Source organism: Catharus ustulatus, chromosome 1 (assembly GCF_009819885.2).
Source record: "Catharus ustulatus isolate bCatUst1 chromosome 1, bCatUst1.pri.v2, whole genome shotgun sequence".
Classification (NCBI taxonomy): Eukaryota; Metazoa; Chordata; class Aves; order Passeriformes; family Turdidae; genus Catharus; species Catharus ustulatus.
In genome coordinates, this window is record NC_046221.1 from 131,575,223 (window position 1) to 131,598,068 (window position 22,846).

The following is a 22,846-nucleotide window of genomic DNA, read 5'->3' on the forward strand; positions in this document are numbered from 1 at the left end:
ATAACTTGGAAACAGGTTATGCAAAGAGTATTTACAGTCTTTCAGCCTGACTTGATTGATAAAAACTGAAATAGAATACAATGGCTATGAAACGAGCAGATACATTTTGGGAATGAAAAAGTAGCACAAATATAAGGTTGACAGTGTCTAAAGCCACTAATGACTTACTATATAAATTACTAAATTACTTACATTTATTACTTATTACATAATTACTTACTAAATTACTTTTATATATTTTAATATAATTTTTTTGGTATAGGAAATATATATGTACATATATTTATTTATTTGCAGCAGAAGCATCCTTTGTAAAAACAAATACAATTAGGTACTAATACCATACTTGTATACAAAAACATATCACCATTTTGTTATTAAAATCTTACGAGAAAAGATGATTTATTTCCAGAAAAAGGCTTTTCAGATCAAAGGAAATCTGGTGGATCAGAGAAGATACTTACTTACACATAACAACTAAGTTATGTGACTGGGTAGCTCTTACAAAACAACATTTCTGTTCCTGCATAAAATAGACTCATTAATTTCAACCATGCAGGATCAGACTTCTCCAAGAAGAACCTTACTTATTTATCCACAATGGATAAAAGCTTTTTAAAAACACTTTTCCTTTAGATAATAATGGCATGGATATAAATTGAAATAGGAAGAAACAAACAAAAGATGGGAAAAGTTGCTGATCCTGAAAAGACCAATTTCAAGATGTAGTTAAATATTTTTAGTTTGGGCAAGAAAGAAGAAAGCCAGACATTGTGTAACTTCTCCAAACCCCTAAACACACAGGAAGAAAAGGTGCCACACCTTGGCAAAGCACATACATCTTACTGGTAGTCTTGAGCACTGACACCCAAGAGCCACCACTCCTCAGCAATGACCACTGCCAAGCAGTGTGCCTCTCTGGTTACTGTGGCAGAGCCTGAAAAATTAAACATTTAAAAGCAGTGGCACATCACTGTAAAAATTACAGCAGGTACAGCAGGTGCCACAGCTCTGCCTCATCCCTGTTTTAAAGCCCAGGTGGGGTTATTTCTACACTGAGTCATAGTCATAGCACTGACTCTGAAATTGAGAGATCTTAAGGGAAACTGAATCAGATTTAGTCAGGAGACATCTTGGTGCAGTGCCCACAAAGACCCCTGTGATGTCATGCAAGGGCACTGTGTTGGTATGGATTCCTGTAAAGGTGATGGACTGTGCTCATCTGGAAAACATTACAAAGCACACTGTGCTGGCTGCCTTAACTAGCTCCAAACCCTTGTTAAGATGGTTGAATATAAAATACTTCCCTTTTAAATGCTCCTTTTCTTTTTTTTCTGAATTTTCAAAGACGTTTTCTGCCATGCTAAAGCTTGGAAAATAAAATCTTAAAAATATTTTAGTTTCTTTTATGCTATCTTTTTGCCTTCAAAATCCCATAATTTTCTTTTTTTTTTCCTTGAGGAAAAAAAAAGCTGAAATGAAAATGGAATGTAAAAACAAAGGAAAATGAACAAAATCTTTTTTCAGCATTTTTGTTGTCTTTACTTCCTTGCCTCTCCCAAGAAGTAAAAAGAATGTAAATGAAAAAAAGGAACTTTGGAAGGAACTTTGGAAGGAACTTTGGAAGGAAGGAAGGAACTTAGGAAGGAAGGAACTTGGAAGGAAGGAACTTGGAAGGAAGGAACTTTGGAAGGAACTTTGGAAGGAACTTTGGAAGGAACTTTGGAAGGAAGGAAGGAACTTAGGAAGGAAGGAACTTGGAAGGAAGGAACTTTGGAAGGAACAAGGAAGGAAGGAAGGAAGGAAGGAAGGAAGGAAGGAAGATACAAGAAAGAGAATAGGGATTTAAAATCTTTTTGTTAAAACAGAAACACTTTTCTTTTAGAGCAGACACAGACCTGTCTTAAAGATATTTAAATTATTTCTAATACTAAGTTCATAATTTTTATCTACTCTGAAGAAGGATACTATACTCTCAGAAGACTAAGTAATGCAACTTAATCTAATACTATAAGAAAAGCATTTTTGTTTGTTTGTTTGTTTGTTTTGTTTTGTTTTGTTTTTTCTCTTCTTCTAAATATATATTCTTAAGGTTCCAGGACTTTAAATAAAGATAATATTTGAGCTAAGGAAAGCTAGTGATACATGGGGAGTAGCCCCATGGAAAAGCTGTGGCTTTGAAGGCTTCAGTACAGAGTTAGGAAGTGTTGGGATGAGCCAGAGCAGTGGAATTCAGACTGAACTTCAAAAGGAGTGAGATCAGAAACAGTCAGTCAAGGAAGACCTCTCTGTCTGATGTCAGGAGTGAAGCATAAGACTGATGCTACACATGAGGCAGCCCACCAGGCAGAAGTCAAAATAGCAAAGGGAATGAGCAAGGCCAGAAGATGTAGTTAATTTACAGGAAAACAGCATGAAATGCTTTGACTATATGCTGAGAGAAAGAGGTCAGAAAAGAACAGAAAAGCCCAGTGGCACTTGAACCAGGGGAGGTGACTGCTGCAGACATCTGTGCATACAGAACACAGAAATAACTAGGAACAGACTGACAATAGGTAAAGTCCTGAATGAAGGAAGCTGAGCAGGCAAAATGTGACCAGTGATTCTCTTAGCTCCTTGAAAGGCAGGAGTTCAGCATAAGTGCTAAAGGACATGAAATCTGCTCAGCACACGTGACAACCAGAGAAGTAAATACAATTATAACACAAAACCATCTCAGCCTTCCAGTACCTAAAGGGGACCTACAAGAAAACTGGTGAGAGACTTTAAAAGGGCATGTAGTTATAGAACAAGGGGGAGTGGTTTAGATGAGATCTCAGAAGGAAATTTTTTTACATTGAGGGTAGTGAGGCACTGGAACAGGTTGGCCAGAGAAGTTGTGGATGCCCCATCCCTGAAAGTGTTCAACACTAGCTGGGATGGAGCTCTGAGCAACCTTGTCTAGTGAAAAGTGTCCCTGCCTTGGCAAGTGGGTTGGAACTGGATGACCTTTAATGTCCCTTCCAACCCAGGTCATTCTATGATTCTATGGTTCTAGATTAACATTGTGTAAACCCTTATCATGTAGTGACATCAGAGGGCATACTCCTTCTGTTTAATGCCTCCCAAAAAGTGAGGCTGAAATAATATTCACCCAGGCTGGTAACCTTGACACAGGCACATTTCTGGAATGCTTGAAGCTGGACCAGCACCCATCAGCTGCCCTAACCAGCCCTGGGCAGAAGCCTGGCAAAGACACACACTGAAAACACAACTGCCTGAACTCCCTCTGCTTCCCCTATGTGAATGCCTGGACTTTAAAACATCAGTGCCTAATACACTGGATTTAGGAGATGCTCCAGAGCTAGCTTTAAAGAGAAACTTGTTTGAAATCATAAAGATGGAACAACAAGCAGCTAATTTCTAAGAGCTCTCTGACAGCTAAAATTATTAACTCCTGTTTTTACAATAGAAAGTGATATTATGCTGCCCTCTGGTGAATCTCTCCATTTGGGAACTGGGATTTGTGGCTCTTACGAGGGAACTTCAGAGCTCGGTGCAAACTCTGCTGCTGCAGATGGAGTTCACATGGGGCCCTTCATCAGTCAGGCTCAAAACATTCCTACCTGCACCCTTGGAAGTCTGTCAGACTCAAACAGTTCAACCTTGCAGACAGACACTGCTGAGACAGAACAGTGGTCAATGGAACTGTTCAGGGTTTTAAAATTATTTTCCTGTGTGAAAACCCTTTGAAGATGAAGATTTCTTCCACCGTACCCTTTCCACAGAACTCTCCACACAGGTTGTTGGGGGTGCTGAACTCTATAAGACAGTAACAGGGAAAGGCCTGGAACTCGTAGGTAAGAAACCTGCTTATTTCATCTTTGGCAAAATTTAAACAATAGTCTGCATTCACATTTAAAAGTCAATACCAGTTCAGAAAACTAATCTTTACATTATATTGGATAAAATTTCTTTTTCTTGTGGGAGCTTCTTGCTTTTTAGACATCAATATTTGCCATTATTGAAATCCGTATGATAAATGATGCCTGTAGCCATTCCTCAAAATTGCACTTAAATGCCCAATTATATTTGTGGTTTCAGAATGACAGATATTTTGTTGCATAACCCACACTTTTATGGTGAATAATGTGTTATTTTTGCTTGTGGCTGTAGCAGGGATAAAACAGAGCTGAGGCAATTCAGCCTGACGTGATGATGAGGAAAATGCAATTTTGATTCCAAAATCCCTGTATCTGAAGCAGATAGACAGGCTGCAACTCTGGGGAGCACACGAAGCATGAATTTTAACTGGTGGGGAAGCTGCTGCCAAAGTTTGGAGTGAGACCTGAACACCTTTGAAGACCAGCATCCAAAAGACCCAGTGCACTTCAGGTCCAGGATCTGGCCAGGATTTTCTGAGGAAGGTCCTGCCTGAGTTTATGGTGGCACGTGTAAAGGGCGTGTTTGTGACAGGCTGATGCCATGCTTCAGTGTCCTGGCAGGAGATGGCAGCGTGTCCCTCTCCACCTTCCCCTCGGCTTCTGGGTTCAGAGCAGCTTCATTCATGTCCTGCTGCAAACAACGCTCGGCCCACGCCTTCCAGAGGGAAAGGAGTGGGAAATATCAACAGCTTCACCTCTCTGGGTTTCTTAATGAATTATAGATGGGAACGTAGGCAAGAGACGAAATTGTTGTGACAGCTGAGCGACTTTGAATGCGAGAAGCCAAACGCGACAGGACAGGAGAGACTCACGGAGGCCGTGGGGATTGTGGCTCCCGGTGCAGGGCTGCCAGGCTGTGTTGGGCTAACGGGGGCACTGCCCAGGTGCTCGTGTGCTCACCCCAGAGCTCTGTTACAGCACTGCCTTGGGAACTGCTCAGTCTCCTACTGCTCTCTTCCCCCTGCCACCCCTCCAGCTCCCAGTGCTTTCACTGCTAAACTGCAAAACAGATCAGGGCGATGAGATGGTTCAGAAGATCCGCCCCACAGCACAGACCTGGCAGGAGAATGGGAGAGAAGGTTGGAATTTTTACATGAGATTTTTATTAGTCTGGTAGCAATCCCCCAGAGAGCTGTATTAAACCAGAAAGTGGGGAAGTACAACACATGTGGACCCACAAACTGAGACAGGAGCTGAGAAGTATGAAGTGAATATCCTCTTGTTGACATCCAGCTGTATGTCAAAAAAACTGGACCAGAAACCTGGGCTGCCACAAACAGGCAGAAATTGTCCTGCACGTGTGACTAACACCTCTCAATGTAAGAGCCTTTCATCTTCTGTTCCCCAAACCCTGAAAATACACTTTCTGTATGAAGATAGCATCCTGCAGGAGACCTGAGGACCTGCCCTACTCCCGCTCCAGAGAATTCCCTCTGCAACTTTAGACCCAGCTCAGGCACCAGCAGGCCGAGTATAGCTCTAGGGGCCCAAACACTGAGCACACCCCTTGCATGTGACACCCTCAAGGCCACCCTAAACCATCTGAAGGCAGCCAATCCACAATTCCTGTACCCACAACAGCTCACACCAAACTACACACCGCATTTGGAGAAGGGAGAGGACATGGCAGATGCACTTTGCTCAATCCACAACCATTTCCAGGTCAGGACTGTTCTCTGCATGCAAATACCACGGTGCTGGCAGGAAAATGCCATTCATGTTCGTGAGACAGCCCTTAACTGTAGCACTATGCTGACCTGTGTTAAAATGAAATCAAAGCACCCTTCTTTCACCCAAACAACCTTCCCTTAAACCTCTTGATTTTAAATTGAATGTGTTTTCTGACCTTTTCCACTATGTGACCTAACCAGGCTTTAACTGCAGATTAGCTGGAGGTGGCTCCTGAGTATCTCCTTTCTGTTACTTGCCACAGCTGGTGTATTCCTGACAGCATAACCCAATGAGGCATTACACACATATTTTATGACATCATCAGGGCTGCATTTGTTCTTGTGTGGGCAAAATACTTGGGTCAAACTTTTCACAGGTATCTCCTACTGCAAGTCCTGCTTTGGAGCCTGTCTGCAGAAGCTGGTGGTGGCAGTTGTGCTTTGAACATGAAGGTTGGGTCCATTGCAGTAAATAACACATTTTGGAGATAATTGTCTTGTACAGCCCAAGCCCACAATCTTATACTTTCTTCTTCTCCACAGAATGGTGGTTGTATTACCTTCCAGGAGTGATTCCTGAGCAGAGCTAAGTCCTGAGAGGTGCATGGGATTCCGTACTAGAGATCTCCTCTCCTCTCCTCTCCTCTCCTCTCCTCTCCTCTCCTCTCCTCTCCTCTCCTCTCCTCTCCTCTCCTCTCCTCTCCTCTCCTCTCCTCTCCTCTCCTCTCCTCTCCTCTCCTCTCCTCTCCTCTCCTCTCCTCTCCTCTCCTCTCCTCTCCTCTCCTCTCCTCTCCTCTCCTCTCCTCTCCTCTCCTCTCCTCTCCTCTCCTCTCCTCTCCTCTCCTCCCCTCCCCTCCCCTCCCCTCCCCTCCCCTCCCCTCCCCTCCCCTCCCCTCCCCTCCCCTCCCCTCCCCTCCCCTCCCCTTCCCGTCCGCTCCAGCTTCTCTTCTCCTCTCAGTTCCCAGTCCTGTTTGCTGCCTGAGGCAACCACCTCTGCTACAGGTCACAAAGACTACATAAAGATATAAAAATAGGAGTAAGTGCACATAAGAACCTAATAAAATAAATACAAAGATGTCAAAATTTTATCAAAATGACGTATTTCAGATAATTCTCAGGCACTGCCACATTAAAGCAGATGATACTATGGAACAGCCTGAATACACAAACATGATCCTTGCTTTACATTGCTATTAAGTGAGTAAAAGCAATTGCAATTAAATGCTTCTGGAGACAGTAGGTGACAGGATTGCTGTTTGGACTGAGGTGCTGCCTGGCTGAATGTCTCCAAACACCACAGTGTTACTGGAGTCAGTAAGAAAGTTGTAAAATATATTTGTAACTGGTGCAATTGCTGTTTCTGCATTTGCAATGGCTTCTTTTAGCTTCTAGCTATCTAAAAGTAGGTCCAGTACTGAACTACACAAACCTTAAGTGTACCAAGATTGTTGTTGTCATGCAGTACCTAGTGCATTTTGCTTTTAGGGTTCCCAAGCACTAAATCAGGACAAATCCTTTCCCACAGCAGGTTAAAGCCCTTCTGGTGCAGTTGTGTTTTAAGCTGCCTGGCTTGGCAGCATCCATTTACGAGCACAGTTCAAGATAGATACATCTTATTCCAAGCAGTGAAGACCAGATGTGCACGTAATTAAGGCCTGGTCCTGAAAGCCTGATGCTAGAAGGAATTACTGACAGGAACTGAGCTGCTCTTGCAGGCTGTCAGACGAGCCTTGCAGAGACTGTGCATGCTATAAGCCTTCAAAATAGTTCATGTTTCTGCTTTGCAAAGCAGTAGAATAATGAGGTTCTGATCTGTTGTACCTGTACCTACTTCAGAAATCATGGCTGGTTTATCAAAGGATGTGTGTGCTCTATAATGCAAGAACAGATCTAAGACAAAAACAAACCACTGGTCACTTTTAAGCCTTGACATCTTCTAGAGAGAAACCAAGTCTCTCTGAACCCATCTATCTGTGGCACTGCAGAAAAATTAAAAAGCCTGTTGCAGCAGTAAAGGTTGATCTATGCCTCAATCTGCATTCATAGTCCAGGCAACTCATTCATGCCATGTCAGACCACGTCACCTCAAGGTTAATGTATTCAAAGTTGACCTGACTTCTCCTGCCACTCTTTCCTTTCTATTCCTACCAGAATTCTAGTAAATCCACACAAGCCTGCAGTGCAGGCAGCCTCTCCTCAGAAAGAAAGAAATTTGGGAAAGTGGAAAGAGTCAGGAAAGTTGTATGAACAATTAAGCATGTGAATTCCAGAGTTTACTTCAAGACAGTGAAATAGTTTTCTTAAAATGGTGAAGAATTTCAGAAGATAAGAGAATTCACTAGCAAGGTTTGATAGCAGTATGTAAAACTAGATTTTCAAAGGAAGGTGAGCATAATTGCATGTGAATGTGATTATGTCCCCGTGAAACACAGAGTGCATCCTGGGGTTAATACACGTGCATAATTATGCACCTAACCTGTCACAGAGCCATCACATTTATTTCCCACATTCACAAGGTCTTTCTGTCTATAAACCATACACTCACAACTCTCTGCCAAATGCAGCTTCCATTATAAATCAGGCTCTGAGCAAAGAGGTTTGTAAAGCTCACAAATTCATTCCACAGTGGCTAATAAGGCTCCCCCCATTACACTGCCAGCAGTGCAAACCTCCCCAAGCACAAACAGGGGAAAGGGGAGTGCTGAGGCCACAGCTCTCAAATGCAGAGAGCACTGCCTGGGCTTGGCCAGCTGCTGAGGAAGAAACCCATAATGAAGCCTCTGTGCAACAGCTCCTAGGAAGAGCACCACATATTTTCCCCAGGCTTTAGCAGCCAAATAATGACAGTCTCGAATGCGACAGCAGAAAAGCTTTATCTGCTGAGTGACCATGCCAAAGATTACAGCTTAATTGCTGCATTATTATGTTCTTTCCCACACCCCCACAATATCCCATATTGCTTTCTGGCTGCAGTGAGGTAATTAGACCACGATTACTGCATACTTTAGAGCATATAGAAATGAAAGCTGTCTTTGTGTTTTCCAGCTCTGACACAACTACTCCTGATAGCTTTGCTTTTCCTGGAACTAGATGCTCTTTCATATTAAACAAGGCCTGTTTATAATTGCACTTTGCTGTTTATGTAATTCTACCATGCCAAATCCCCTTTTTGCAGTGCAACCACATTTCGAGCAACCCTTCTGCGAACTCAGGTAATAAGAATGGAAACTGAGAAATTCCCCCTAGCCTGGGAAGTAAGCACACACAAAGTCTGCCTCAGTCATCTGACCTAAAAGACCTCTAAAATCCGTGGCAATTGTACTTGTTCTCAAACTGGTGTTTGAATCAGGCCCATGAAACACAACAAATAGATGGCACTTTTCCAGAGGCTGCTTCCAATTTCCAAAGGACCCCAACCATATAAAATTACAAAAGATTGCAAAATATGTAGCAGCAAAAAACAGAATGCTTTGATTGTTCCCCAATGAAATATAGCTTAAAAAAAAAAAAGAAAAAAAGTCCTACTTAGAATGAGATTCTACTTCTGTATGTTTACATTTCTAAAACCAGGGTTAGGTTTACTCAGATGCTATCTACAGGGTCCCACCTGTGAGATCTCACCTCTGTTCCCATCACAAGAGAAGTCTAAATGACATCTATTAATACTAAACTTTCAGATTGTTCAAATTTTATTACTTATACTGAGAATAACTCTACCTGAAATGAGAAATTTTAAAAATGTCTTGTATTCGGCTGTCAGGATGCTACAGCCTTTTAATGTGCCTTGAGTGAAATGTACCCCCAAAATGAAGTACGTGGAGATCATCCCAATTAAAAAAAAAAAATAATCAAAATAATTTAAAATCTAAACAGTCCAGATTACTGAGTGCAAATGCTATCAAAAAATCTATGGATATACAGTAAATTCACGAATACAAGCCGCACTGATTATAAGCCGCATCTCTGGGTCTTGGCAAATATTTCGGTTTTTGTCCATAGATAAGCCGCACCCGAATATAAGCCGCTCTGTCGTTCGCAGCGAGGACCCGCGTGCAATTAGTAACAGAACCGCGGGAGGGCGGGGTTTACTGGCTGAGCTAAGGCTGTGCAGGCTCGGGGCCAGGTGGTCCAGCACGGTGCTGCAGCTCGAGGTCGGCCGCCGCTGCCACTGGGCTCGGTCACCCCGGGTCGGCGCTGCCCTGCGGTGGCAGGCAGGGACGGAGCTTCCCCCGCTCCTACGGCAGCGGCGGCGGGCGGGGACGGAGCTTTCCCGCGCCCGTGGCGCCGGCGGCGGGCAGGGACGGAGTTTCCCCACTCCTGCCGCGGCGGCGGCGGGCGGGGACAAAGCACCCCGTCGGCTCCCTGAGCCGCGGCAATGGCTGCGCGGGGCTCCCGTCGGCTCCCCGGGCCGCAGCAATGGCGGCGCGCGCTTCCCCCCCCCTCCTTGGGCCGCAGCAATGGCAGCGCGGGGCTCCCGTCGGCTCCTCGAGCCGCAGCAATGGCGGCGCGGGCTTCTCCCCCCCTCCCCGGGCCGCAGCAATGGCGGCGCGGGCTTCCCCCCCCCTCCCCGGGCCGCGGCAATGGCGGTGCGGGCTTCCCCCCGCCTCCCCGGGCCGCGGTAGGGGCGGCCCGGGTCCCCCCTCTCCTCCCCGAGCTGCAGCAATGGCGGTGCCCCCCACCCCCCGTCTCTCCCCTGGGCTGTGGCAGAGGAGGAAAGAGAGCTCTCCCGCCTCTCTCCCCGCCCCCCGTGCTGCCTGCAGGGAGCCAGGCTCCACCCGCAGTGCAACAGAGTAGCGATTTGTAACAATCGCAAAATGCCGACTTTGCAGCTGCTCGGCTCAGCACTCTGGCAGGCACTTCTGAGGTTGTATTAGCTGCTCCTGATTATTAGCCGCATTTCCGGTTTAGGAGCAAAATCTTAGTCAAATTGGTGCGGCTTGTATTCGTGAAATTACTGTAAGTAATCTTGAAACAAAAGGAATTAGTGAGAATTGAGGTGTGATATCCCACATCAGAGAGGCAGCAGTGACTGAACGTGGTGACAGATCAATTTGAAGAATAAAGCATCACCTTACAATGTGTTTTGCATAGGTGTAGAGGTACTTCAAACCCAAATTTCTTTTCACTTTGATTTAATAAAATAATTTTTAATTTTTTAGCATTTGTATCTCATTAGGAATGCCAGTTTTTCCTAAGTATTTGGGGTATATATGCAGAGCCCTCTTCATTGCTTGAGATGGTCCTGTCTTATCTAGTTTACTTTTTGTCAAGATAAGACCAAGACAGCACATGAGAGAATCCCTATCTAAGTAACTTCCTCTTCATAAAAGAATGTGCAAGACAAAGAATGATTTGGTGGGTTTTGAAGAGTTCTTGCAACTTATCCAGATACCGGTGTCCCCACCAGTGCCGCCTCTCCAGGATCTTTGTTTTTTCTGAGTTGGAAACACAGCCATGTGTTCCTTGAGGGAAGGTGCCACCTTAACTTCCCTCTTGTATAAAGAATCTAAACTGGCTGCCTGTATGTTCTGGATGATCAGTAAAGACTCACTTCTTCCTGTGGAGAGAGGGGTACCTTCAAAGTTAGCTGTGAAGGTCATTCCTCATCTCCTCTGACAGACCAGTGAACTTTCAGGCACCGAGAATTAGGAGAGGAGATATCTATAAATGATGGACAAAACCAGGGGAGGTTCATGTGTGCTAACCCACTGGGAAGGGCCTGAGATGCACTGCTCTGAGCTGACCTCCTTGGCTGACCCATCAGACCAGACAATGTGGATAACTAAACCCTTGGGCAGCAGGAGTAGCTCTGGCAGATCACACCTTTTCACAGCCTCACCCTGTGGCACAATTTCATTGCAATTTATCCCCAAGACCAGCATAATGATATCATTATGCCCTTTCAATTGGAAACAGAGCTGGGGCAAATGAAAACATCACTTGCTTTTGACAGTCCAGAATATCCTGTGCATTCACCTCCTTACTGAGCCACAGGCAGTATCCTGCTTGGCACCTGCAGCAGCGTGGAGCAGGGAGGCAAAATAAACCCAACTCTGTCCTGCCCCCCACACCAGCGTTTGACATGCGGTGCGTTTTATTGAGCTTCTCTCCTGGAGAAGGAAAATATAAAACCCTGGGTTGATCCTAACAGACCCAGGCAGCAGAAATTAATCATGAGTCCTGCAGGAATGATCTACGAGCTGGGTACCGCCCCCCTCAACACACCCAAACCCCTTACTGCTTCATCCTGACACACAGCAAATACAATTATAAGATCTAATCAACTGCAACTAATGTAATTCTGAAAGTCTTCACAGCTAATGAAAACCAGGTCTTTCCCTTCTTGATTTAATTGAGTTGTTTGGTTCACACACCGTGGAAAAGAAACCCTCCATAAAGCTATGTATGAATATTGCATTTACATATCTAGCCTGTCACAGTATTGTGGTCTTTTTCCTGACTGTTGGCTATTACATGGTAGGAAACTATCTGTGAAGGGAAATGGACTTCAGAAAATAAATACTTTCTCCCATTGTTTCAAGGGAAATCTCCAGTCTGAATGTCATCTACTAACTACCACTTTGTAGTCTGAGCTTGGCATAAAAAAATCCTTTCCTTAACATGAATAAATCATGATCCCTAGTAAAAATACCCTCCTCTTGTATTAAAGCAAGAATCAGAAGACAGAATTTCGCCTATAGCTTGTAAACTCAAATTTGTTGAACAACAAATGACTAAAGAAAATCCCTTGCCCCCCCTTCCTCCAGTGTGTTCTTCTTGTTGCCTGCTGGCATCAGTTTTTCTGCAGTTTAAGCATCACTAATGGTTCAAGACTTCCCCTGCCTCTGTGCTTTCCTGTGTTATCATTAGCATTATTTCCACAGGAAGCTCTACAATATGGGCAGCACTGCAGAGAGAAAGATAAATGCATCATGCCTCCTGGAAGAATTTTTGCTACCACCTTGAGTTACGAGCTACCAAAGCATGGTGACAGAGAAGCAATGGCTGGTAGGCAGGCTAAGCAGAGCATTGCATCACTTCATGCAATCAATACCCAGCTGGGCTTTGCTTCTTCCAGGTTTCTCTGCTGTGCTGACCCAAATCATTACTTTTCCCCCCACAGAAGGCAGTCTTGTTAAGGTTTTGAAAGAGAAGACTGAGATCTGATGAAAGCCTGTCAGGATACAGGATAACAGCTCTCCAGGGACAGGAGAGACAGCCAAGACAGACCAGGTAAGAATGTTTTCACCAGTGATGTACGAGGGAGGAGCAGAGAGCAAGCTCAGAACCCCTGTACAACTGATCAGCAGTGTCATTCCCACAGCAGCTGAAGAGTCTTCCAGCTGTGTAGATGTGACCACAGCTGGCACATGCACAGGCACTGGAGGCCTGGACACACATCCACATGCAGCTCACCACAAAAGCAGGTGCTGCCTCTGCTCCTGCACGGCCAAGAAGCCTCCACCTCTGTTATCCTGCCTCCACCTGTTATTCTGCCTCCAGCTCTGTTATCCTGCCTCCAGTTCTGTTATTCTGTCTCCTCTTCGCACCTTCACCCACTCTCTGCAACCCACTGAACCTTGTTCTCCCTTCCACAGCTGCCTCCTCCTCCTTTCCAAAGGCCACACCAGTGTTGCCACAGTGCCACAGCTCCATGAGCTGCCATCAGCTCTGCACCCACTTTGAGGCTTGGTGCTTTTAGCAGAGAGCACAGTCACCCTGACTATTATTGAGTGTTTTCTAACCTGAGAAGCCTTTTTGGTTTATCACTTCTCCTTTGATTTATTTTTCTGGAATAATGTAGCCATCAAACATGCACACAAATGCTTTATAAAACTACCCAGTAACATATATTGATTACTTTGGTTATGGCCTATTAGTATCAGGATGCCCAAGTGGTGAAAAAAGGGCATGTCAGAAATACAAAGAGCAGGTGCTGAGAAATATATGAAAACATTCTCTTCGAGAGAGAATGGAATGATAGGAGTTAGACAATAGAAGAGCTCACCTAAAATGTGTTAAATAGCCTTAAGCACTATACCAGACACAAACTTACATGATAATGAGTAGTCAGCTGAAGAATCTATACAACTACAATACACCACATCCCACCCAGTAATTTCAACAGCTACTTATTTTTTACAATTTACCATTACACCACCGTTCCAACATCCTGTTCAGGTTCCATTTTCCTGAAACAAGGAGTCTGGATTTCATCTGCTTTATTCTTTGAGAAATGTGCCATGCTCAGGCCTCTTGTAATGCCTCCTGAATATGGTTAATTTTAAAGGATAACCAAATGCTAGATGGTAAAAAAGGTGGTTTTTATCCCTTTTTATCACTTCAGGACAGTTTTATTGCAAAGAAATCAGATTCTGCAAAAGAAACAGTTTTCAATGAAACCATTTATAAGTCAAGAGAGTGACCATTAGTTATTGAAAGCTGAAACATTTACAGGTTGATTTGATGGTAGTGACAGCAAATTAATTTTTCCTTTTGTTGAAAATTTTTCTTGACTGCAATGAACGCCTGGAAAACTGCCTGAAGAACAAAGGTCATCTAGCTCTGCATTTACTTAGATTCAATATCAAATTTATGTGCTACTTTCAGAAAAACACCCATTTCATCCTTTTAGAGGGTTCTTTTTGAATTTTCAGCTGACTTGAAACATATGATTGCAGAGGTTAGTTCGGGGCAGCTGCTAAACTACATGCTTTGCTATGTATTTCCATGAGTTATTCAACCAACAGGAGAATTGCACAACTTAGTTCATCTGGAAGAAAGCAAAAACAACAGAAAGACTCATCAGGCTACCCCAGTTTCACAAGTATAAAAATAGTAGAAGGTGTTAACAGATATTATGTGGGTAAGAATGAGAACTAGATTGGCGTGAGAGAATTTATTCTTAGAAAAATCTCTCCTTTTGGGATTGTTACAGGAATGCACTGACCCAAATAGATCATGGCTCCTATCATTCCCTAGTGCGTGTGAACAGATAAAATGCTGACATGCACCAAAAAGGTTTGGGGCAAAAAAAAAGCAAGCACAATCTGCACGGAAACTGCCAAAAAAAGAAAAAGCACAGCAGCTGGTACACAACTAATAGGCAAAGACAGCACTGCTGGCAAATGCAGGTGAAGCGAAGGAAAGGAAAAGGCAAAATGACATTGGGAAATGATGTCGGCCCAAAGAGATGGAGAAAACAAGGCAGTTACCATTGGGTGCCTGCTGCTGTCTCAGGACACTCATTTCAGCCATTTCAGTATACACAGTTTATTCCACTGAGCTGGTGCTGCCCAGTGATGAAGCCTCTTGGCCACTAATGTCCCTCTAGTGCAGCTTTCTGACTTGGCTTGATTGCCCAGTGGCTGTTTTGTGGCTATGCAGATAAGGCAGGAGGACTGGGACACCACAGATCAAACCCACAGTGTGTCTCACCAACTGAGTTATAAGCACAGCACAGCAGTAACACGTGCACAACTACAGTTTTCTCTCCTTCCTTCCTCAGCCCTCCATAGTTTTTGTTTTTTTCATTTTCCCCAACAAAGTCCTGGGCAGCTCTGCAGGCTCAGTGAAGTGCCACTCCTGTGACAGGATGTGTGGGAGGCAGCCACCCATGGGGAGGTGCATGAGATGCCCAAGTGTGTCTATGTGTGAGTGATGTGTCTGAGCTCCTGTGCTTCCAGGAGCACATTCCAGGCAATGGAGCCTCACAAAGGATGCAGATAACCCAGAGGGATGCCATTTAGTTGCCTAAACACTGGCAGCTAGAACCACCTAAAGGCATCCAGGATGTCTGGATGTTTATGCAGATATGCCCACAGAGATGAAATACTTGATGCATGAACTGCAGGAGATCTGTGTCCCTCTGGAGTGGACGGATGGAAGCCAAAGGGCACCGTTTATGGCATTTCAAACACCATTCAATTCCTTCTCTTTAGGCAGATGAAACCTGCACCTGGTCAGCAGACGTGACAACTCTCACACTTCTCAAATAGATATTAAGAAACTATGAAAAATGTACCAGGGCACCTCAAATGGCACCAGCTGCTGAAGGGGGCTGTGATTGCCACTGACTATAATGGGGCCTGAAGGTGTCTTGCAGATACTTGCCTAAATTCAGGAGTTTTCAGTTGCACTGGAATCTCACACTAATAATGCCATGCTTTACTATTACACAGGCACAAACATCTTCCTCTAAAATAATTTCCTACACCAAGCTGAATGTCCTTAGCACTAAATTCTTCTCAAAAAACCACAAGGATTTATTCAGGAATGAAATATTTTAGTCCAATATCAGAAAAACACTTTTCTCCAAGTAAAACAATGCCAGAGCACCACACTCCTTCCAGCTGGCAGGACACAAAATTAATATCCAGACATTCGGAAACATTCACCATCACAGACCCTGTAACGTTTAATTATCTGATGGTGCTTAGGACTTTGGGTAGAAAAGAAGCAAATAAAACAACACAAATCTAGTAATAATATGAATATTTAAGCCCCTCTGCTGGATCATCAATGTGTGGGCTCATATCAGCATTGTGTTTAATGTCCCTACGCAGCTACTGAACACATGTGTAAGCATAAAATTAGCAAACAACTATCAAAAGACCTCTTTTCAGGCAAAAAAAGAATTTCTTTTCCCTTTATGAGCATTTTTAAACAAAGTGGGTTTTTTTTCTGCAATTTCTCCCCATTAAAATTTTATGTTACTGTGAAGAGATAGAAGGCAAGAAACTTCTGGCCCAATTTTGTTCCCAATTGCTCTTGTAGAGTAACTGGAGGCAGAATTTTGTTCTCTCTGTGGAATTACATACAACTGTAGATTTCCTTTTATTTAATGCAACATTAACATACAGATATACAGACTCAAATATTAAAACTAAATTACAGGCAACACTTCTCCAATTAGCTCATATAAAAGTAGAATATATAATTAAGGCTCTTACTCTCCAGTTAAAGAGACCAGCAACATTTCTAAAGATACAGGAAAATGCAGAGATGTTAAGGAAAACAAAAGATATTTCTGCTGCAACAGAAAGTTTCCAGGAATCTCAAAAATTTGAAGTCCAGTCATGGACTTCTTTTGCAGGCTATTCTTGCTTTGTGTTTAATGCTGGTGTGCTGTTACTAATGAAATAGCCAAGTGTCCTGCAGTTAGTGCTGAGGACTAGTTAGTATTTTCTGGAAGTAAGTTACAACAGAAAATGTCAGCCTTCAAAGCAAATCCGCTGAGATCGTCTCTTCGCAGAGTAAATCTATTACACGTCAGTAAATAGATGAGATATAAATAAAGTAGGAGCTCTGTGGAGTATAAATCAGGCACTGCCACCATATTAAGAGGCTTATGGCAATGTTACTTAGCAGTATTTGTTTTAAAGTCTCAGCAGGCTTGTCCTGCTGAACGTTTTGTGTAAAACCATCTGCCGAACAGACAGAATCAATCTCTGAGTGTGTCCTGCTTGGTTTGTAAATTTACCTACTGTGACTAAGTACATAACTCATTATTAAAAACAGTCAGACCTGGTCTTTCCTGAGGGTAAACTAATATTTCTCATCATCCTTAAAAAAACAGCATGCAACATGAGATAAGGAATCGGCAAGGCATTTAAATAAGAGCTGTTATTTGAAAGACTCACTCCCATGGCCTGAATCAACATGCAAATGTGGACTCCCAATCATCTTCAGAAGATAATTATAATTCATAATTGGCACTTTAAAGCGTTTTCTCAGAGCTGTGCAAATATTGACTAATTAGCCACACCAGAATCCTGTGGGGTAGGCAGGCAGGTACCCTAATCCTCTTTTTAGCTGAGTGAATTGCTGGGGAATAAAACCCCAACTCTCACCTGCTCAGGGAACGAGAAGGTGGGGAGGTTCCCAGACCCATTCCCTTCACCCAGCCCACACTACTCTCACCACTGACATTCTTCCTCATCTAGAGAGGGCATGAGATGAGCTCTATACTAGCAGAGCTCTGGAAATAGTGGACAAACCTCAGTTCCTTAGCTAAAGTCCTGTCAAGCAAAAGGTCTGGATATTCAAATGTCAAAATAAAGCCTGAGGATTTGATACAAGTACATGCAGTATTTATATGAGGATGGTAGCCTCTTCTGCTGGGGAACACTTAAACAATGATGTACTGCACAATTATGGCTTATTCCTAGAATTGAAATATTACACTGGTACTTGTAACTAAATAGTAGGAAAAGAGGTCTACATGGAGTAGGAGGTCTATGGAAAAAGAGGCCTATGTATGGAGTAAGACACTTTACTTAAAATTCAGGGAAATCTTATGATTCACTGTGTGCCCAAGATTAGGCTGAAGAAAATGTGTTATCCTGTTAGAGCCTCTAGAAGGCTCTACCTTCACCATGCAATAACATGCACCAGACAAACAATATCTTCAAGATAGGTCTAAAAATGGACTGAAGATCCTTGGAGGCCATAGCAGCTAGAAATGAATACTGAATACATCCTCTATTAAATCCAGCTCTTTGATTAAATTGCCTGTAGGAAAGCAATGATTAGTCATTAGTGTCTCAGGTTTTCTGGTTTAAACCAGCAAACACTAATGATGGCTTTATTCTAGAGCTTTGTTACAAATCACCACATTCAGGGGCACAAATAGGTCTTTTCCAAATAACCATATTATTGCAAGCTTACAACATACACAAGATATGCAACAAGAGCCATTTTTATTTAGTGTAATCCTGCTTTGTCTATTGAAATAATTGGTCATACGTTGTGTCTAATTTCAGCTACAATCTCTTTAGGGCAAAGATTGTGTCTCTGTGGTTTTGTAAAGCCTCATTCACAGTTATAATAGTGTATAAATGAAATAAATAATGAGAAATTATGAATTGTGGGAATTTATTCTGCATCTATCAGGAATTCACAAGTGACGATTTACATATTTTTTAAATGGATTTTTTTAAAAGCTCTTCCAGAGATCTGGTTCTCTCCTCTGTTTCAGAAATTGAAAGATGCCTTTCAACTGCAGCAACTATTTAGGTAAGAATAATAACAGGAAAAACCAGGTTACTGTGGTGACTGGTTGAGTAATAAATCCAGGGCTATTCCACTCTGAAACAAACTCTTCTGCATGGTTCATGTATAACAGCTTCTGAGACAAGCAGGTTTTCATCCATGGTAAAGAGCATTAAGATGATGGTATTTTAACTACTGCATTAATTATCAACTCTGAGCAAGGCTAGACAAAACAAATACTAGGAATAGAAAATAACTGGATGCCTTAGTGAGCAAAATTCATTAAAGAATGCCCAGACCAGAAGAGTAGAGATTAGGTGGCTTGAGCTGCTATATGATAAAAGGCTTCCATGCTCAGAAGGTTTGGAGAATTGTGAAACAGTTCAACAAAAAATAATATTTTATACATTTGGCACTCCATCCCACATGAGTGCTGGAACAGGGGCTGGGTGATCATGGCCACAGCAAGAAACATACTCTCAGCATTAACAAACCAGTCTTAAGCCAAAGCAAGTCTATGCTAAAGCTCTGTATGCTGTACCATTGTGTGTGTGTGTGTGTGTGCACTCTTTTTTTCCTTTTCAGTAGGAAGAGAAGGCAGGGAAAAGCAAGAATTTTTTTGTCTCAATAAAGAAGTGTGTTCATTCAAAGAAGCATTCAGCTTGCTCTGAGGATTCAGTGAGCAGCTCAAAGGACCTCAGGACTCTGCTGGGCTCCCACACCTGGACCTGGCAAGTGGGAACACAGGGTGACTTGGGTCTGTAAGAATAAATGACAAACACTAGAGTGGGTGCCTCTTTCCAGGTACTCCAGTGTATATCTGCAGTAGGTAAAACATAGCAATAAAGTAAAATAAGTCAGCTGTGTTATTAGAAATGTTAATTGTCCTGGATGGCTTTTTGCCCTTAAAGACCTGCAACTTCACAAGCCTGTAAGGTGAGAGGTCTGGTCCCCACAGCCTGAGCATGTAATTACAGAGGGACATGCCCCATCCTTCAAGATGCCAACCCAAATTCATCAAATGCATAATTTTCCTCATTTTTCTTTTTGGTTAACAGAACTAAAACCTGCAAAGGGGACAGCATGTGAAGTCAACTCTGTACATTAGGATGGAAAATACACTGATTTGCACAGAGTTAATAACATGCCCTAAAATGGCCATTCACCCTCAAAAGACATTAGCATGTAATAGCAGCTGCTTATCCTCTGAGTGCAGATGAAATTGGAAAGAGGTGCTGAGAGGCTTTGTCCTGGAATTACATGTCACTGGTTTAAACATGATGTGTGGAAATTACTTAAATTGCCCATATTAGTCTGGGGCTGAAATGGTCTGGTATTGATAGGAGTGGTGCAAATGTCTTCCTCTTACCTACCTGAATGTCTAGAAAGCCTCACCATAATAACATGAAACTAAACATATATATATATATATATGTATGTATGTATGTACATATATATATATCACCCCAATAAAATAGCATTGAAAAATATTAGCTAGTTCATGACAGTTTTTGACTGTCTTTCATTTAAAGATCCAATTTCTTGCAAGTATGAGCACTGAAAGCGCAAGAACTGTTATTTTTCAAATAAATGTTACAGTTCAAATGTCACTGACTATATTAAAGACATTCACAACTGGCTCTGAAATTTAGAAAAAAAAACAACTTACACTGTTGTATGAAGGTTGGCAATGATCACAGTGCTAATGACCATGAGAAAAATACGAGATTTTTTTTTTAAGCATCATTATCTAGTGGCCTTGAGTGCTAATCAAAACAAGGAGTATAATGCCTGCTTTAATGGGGTTTGCCTCAATAATGCTCCTAAATGGAATAAACTATATTAAATCCAGACAAGCTACGAAGAGAGACAAATGGCAAAACAATACACTGAAAATGTAAAGATTCTTTTAATCTATTATTAACTGAGTTACCATCCATGACAGCTAACTGTGGTTTTGTAATCCATTTACTGAATTGTACAACTAAAATAGAAATGTTGTTGTCTTTCTGCTTAAAACAACAGACTAAATAAGGCCCAAATCAACCCACAAAATGGCCTGGCAAAGGCCATACTAGAACAGGCTGCATGTCTATTTTCTTTTTTAAAATTCAGGAAAGCAGCTTCTCTGAAGTTTTTTCTCAAAGTAGAGGAAATCTGACCCCACTGAGGCAGAGGCAGTCCAGCACATAAACTGAGCACCACAAGAAGGACGCCCTGGGAAGACAAAGGGACCCACACTCTCCTGCACTGACCCAGTGCTGCAGGGACAGACACTGATACCCACAGGCTTTGGGTCATGCTCCTGATGTTTACAGGACGAGGCAGTGAATGCCAGGAAGATGAATTCACTGCCATCCTCCTCCTCCTCCTCTGCCTTGTTCCTTTGGCCTTGCTCATCCCTTCCCTGCATATGCCGACCTAATGCAGACACGCTGAATTTCTTCAGCTTGATAACTCAGAGGATCAGTTACATTTGAATTCCTCAGAAGGAAGTAAATGGGTTTTCTTATGCATTTATTTTGCAATGGGAGGATGTGTAGCAGCTGAGGGGGAATGCAGACTACAGCATTTTGGGCAGATCCTTCAGGAAGAGGCGACAATTTACTGATAAAATGACAGCCAAGGTATAGAGGTAGTGACACTTTTATGTTTGTTTGGATGCAAGAGTGTCCAGTTTTAAAAGGATGGATTAGCTCTTTGTTCGTGGTGTACATAAAAAAGTAGGATCATGCATCTTATCTTGAAGAAATTTTCAATAAAAGTCTTTACAAACTGAAGCTGTAGCTTAGGGAACATAAAATTAATTCTGTAATTAATGAGTTCCCCCCAGTATTACAGAGGAAAAAAAATCCTGTGGTTTTATTGCTTTTGTAAAATGCTTGTTCTCCAGCTCTGAAGGGACTGCAAAAGGTCAGAGGTGTTGAATATACATGATTTATAAAGTCCTCTGGGATGAGATGTGCCGTGTAAATATAAAATATTATTAGAGCATAGTCTCTTTAATTCACATACACTGAAATGGAATTGGCTGTGCCACAAGAGCAAAACTAAGAAGCCAAGTCAGTCTGATGACAGCAGATTGTTCAAGGCTACTGACAGTCCAAACAGCACAAGGATAAATTCATTTCACAGACATATTTACCTAATGTTGGAAGTTACTGCTATTCATCTGGAACTGATTCTATGTAGATATGAATGTGAAGACTGTGTTACACAGAAATGACTGAGCAGGCAAAGGCTGTGAACTGCTCTGTACCATGATGAAAAAGGGGCTTCTGACAAAGCTGTAGGTACAGGAGCAGCCCATGTAACCCAGCCACCTTCTGCAGAAGCCCTGCCTTACCCAAGTCTGTTCTCAAGTGTATGCTAGAGATGCCTGGGATGCCATGGTCCTCACTTGCTTTGTAAACTCACACTCAGATGGCACTTTCACCCTCAAAATATGCATCCTATTTACCCTGGCTTTGACAGAGGCTTCCAAGTTTCCCTTGTGGATTTGAACCTTGAGATTTGTTCACCTCCAGCTATATCTATCCAAAGAGCCTTCCTAAAAAAACAGTCTCTCAGAGAAGTGCACTGGAATGAGCTGAACTGAACTAGCAGTCCCAGTCCCTCTCAGGGAAGCATAAATTATACTTTCGGCCCAGTTTTTGGGATTGATTCCAATTTCTCTTTTCCTTCTGTCCACAACAGTCTATACTTCAACACTACAATAAATAATCAGTTTGAAGTAGATTTCAAAATATTTTAACAGCTGGAGCAATGACATTCTTACTTGACTTAACTGTAAATGGAAAAATTCCCATTCCCCCCCCCAAGACAGAGATTGGAGATCATTCTGAATTCTTTTCAAAACCTTGGCCAAAAGATATCACCAGCACAGTCTGTTCCTCTTCACGTTATTATTCCCACTCTCACAGATTCTTTTATCTAACTCCCTTCTGCCCTGAAGTTTACAATCTCCTTCCAAAAATTTTTCAACTGCACTTCCGTTCTCTTGAATTCCCTCTCTCGTCAGCTTTCAAATAATGTGACTTTATTTTAGAAAAATGATGCTGTGAATTCAGCACTACAGAGCAAGTTGTTCCTACCTTTTCCCCTGTGCTAAAACACAGAACCTAATTTTAATTTTTTTTAATATAAAAAGGCACAATACAGCTCTTTAGCAAAAGTATATGAACTTCTTGCTCATAAAGAAAAAATGAAGTTCTTACTTTTGACTATATTAATGTTTTCCCATGAAAATTGATACATCTG

At 42.5% G+C, this 22,846-nt stretch overlaps 1 protein-coding gene across 2 annotated transcripts in view; it reads right to left on the minus strand.

The window, feature by feature from the left end:
- PAG1 (phosphoprotein membrane anchor with glycosphingolipid microdomains 1) overlaps positions 1-22,846 on the minus strand; it is a 112,306-nt gene that overhangs the window by 24,778 nt on the left and 64,682 nt on the right. The window lies entirely within an intron of this gene.